Source organism: Setaria italica, unplaced genomic scaffold (genome assembly GCF_000263155.2).
Source record: "Setaria italica strain Yugu1 unplaced genomic scaffold, Setaria_italica_v2.0 scaffold_326, whole genome shotgun sequence".
Taxonomy (NCBI): Eukaryota; Viridiplantae; Streptophyta; class Magnoliopsida; order Poales; family Poaceae; genus Setaria; species Setaria italica.
The window spans coordinates 1288-3153 of NW_014576943.1; the positions used below are offsets into that span (position 1 = coordinate 1288).

At 45.7% G+C, this 1866-nt stretch overlaps 1 long non-coding RNA gene across 1 annotated transcript in view; it reads right to left on the reverse strand.

Moving 5' to 3' along the window:
- Positions 1–1083: 1083 nt before the first annotated feature.
- The window catches only part of LOC101771640, a 1764-nt gene continuing 981 nt past the window's right edge, over positions 1084–1866 (reverse strand). The window contains exon 2 of the long non-coding RNA XR_216024.3: positions 1084–1661. This is a non-coding gene — a long non-coding RNA (uncharacterized LOC101771640). The remainder of the gene's footprint in view (positions 1662–1866) is intronic.

Here is a 1866-nt window from a genome sequence, read left to right on the forward strand (position 1 = left end):
TAGTTAGCTGCTAACTATTAGTTGGTGGAGTTTGGATCCACCTTCTAATAGGTAGTTGGATATTTTTTTTTCACAATTAGAGCAACTCTAGCAATAGTTCTTAAATTAAAGCCTCCAAAGATCAAATAAGAGTTCTCTCTATTTTTTGAGGGTACAAAAATACCTCCAACTCTAGAAATAGTAACCCTAGATAGAGGGCTGCCTAGAGGCCTAGGTGAAGGGGAGATTTAGAGGCCGTCCAGTGAAGCGGAGTATGTTTTCACCTAGAAAACCACCAAGCCATGCACGAAACACCACGACAAACACCTTCGAAAAGGGAAACAACATCAAGAACATTGTCGTCGCCAACGCCTGCACAAGCCTAGCAAGGCTTTCATCAGGTGCTCATGCATGCAAGTGGGTGCTCAAACCTAAGAGCAAGCCACGAGTAGTAGCGTCAAGGAAGTTCTGCTCGACGCCTGCTGCTAGGCACCTCAGGCCAAGGTGCCTAGCTCACCGCCACCCGTTGCGGCCACCAAGGAGGGGAACTCGCACCAGGCTAGCGCTTTGGTCGTGGGTGCGCTCGGAAGGGGCGGATCCAGCCCAGCCTAGGCCAAATGCCCAAATCCAGCCACCTGAGGCGCTAAGAGGGTAAATCCCTGAGGCGCGTGGCCGCAAAGGAAACAATTGCCCATAGATCACATCATCAATACAGCTTAGCCTAACCTGAGCACTACCGCATCCATGGATAGTAGCCCGAGATCTAGATTTGCGAAGTGAAAGATGAAGAGGTGAAGAGAGATGGGAGAGAGAAAAGAGGAGGGAAGGTAGCAAGAGAGGGAAGGGCCGCAGGTTCGGCAGCGATGGCAGCTAGCTGGGCTGCTGCATGGGGGTGAGCTTCTAGTGGCGGGTTGTGAAATGAATCGGATTCTTATTTTCGAGAATCCGACTCCCTTGTGATAGTCACAAGACACATTGTTTATCACGTACAAACTCATCTCAGCACAATATCATTTTCATACAACGAAAATATCTGAATTGAAACAATAAGGTCATGGTGACTTCGTCAATCTCTCGAGATCTGTCAGTTCAGTCTCTCGAAGGTGCTCGTAGAGATAAGTTTGCTTGTATGTATTAATAGAGGTGACTATACATACTACATGTAAACGTCTATATCTGTGTACCGTGTTTAAAAAAGGGAAAATAACAAGGTTTATCTAAAATGAAACAGCCCAATGTTTGCATTATACATCGATAGTATTCACTCCTTGATATAATAGAACATAAATAGGGGTAATTTCTCTAATCGGGCCAGAAATTCCCCTCACACAAATACGCACACCCGTGCACATAACTAGAATTGCAAGAACGAAGGAATCCACGAATGCAAAGGTCGCTACGTGATGTATCGTCTAATTCTGACCGCTGGGGAGCACCACGTCCAAAACTGTTGGGCCGACGTCCCCGGTGACGTCGTCCTTGAGTACTGAAATCACACCGTACGAAAACCCAAGAAGTGTGCAAACTACAGGATCAAGAATCAGGGCGCCGATCTTAGCGCCAGTCATGGTACACGCAGTCACCTTGCAGGCATGTCTGGTAAAATTCTTTAGCTTCGCTTTGAATATCTGGCGCTTCGCTCTGCGTTCCTCCTTCGACTTTACCATCCTAGTGTTGTAATCCTGCTTATTGACATGTAAGAAATTAGTGCTTGTAGTCTAATAGGGAAGGGGATGAATTAGGTAAACTTAAAACCTTAAACTTATGGTTTCCACTATTTGCATCAAAAATATAAGATAGAATAATCGGTGCTCGTAGCCTAAGAGGGCGAGTGGGTGAATTAGGAATCTCTAGATTTTCTCTGTTATTTGGATGCTTAAATACCAT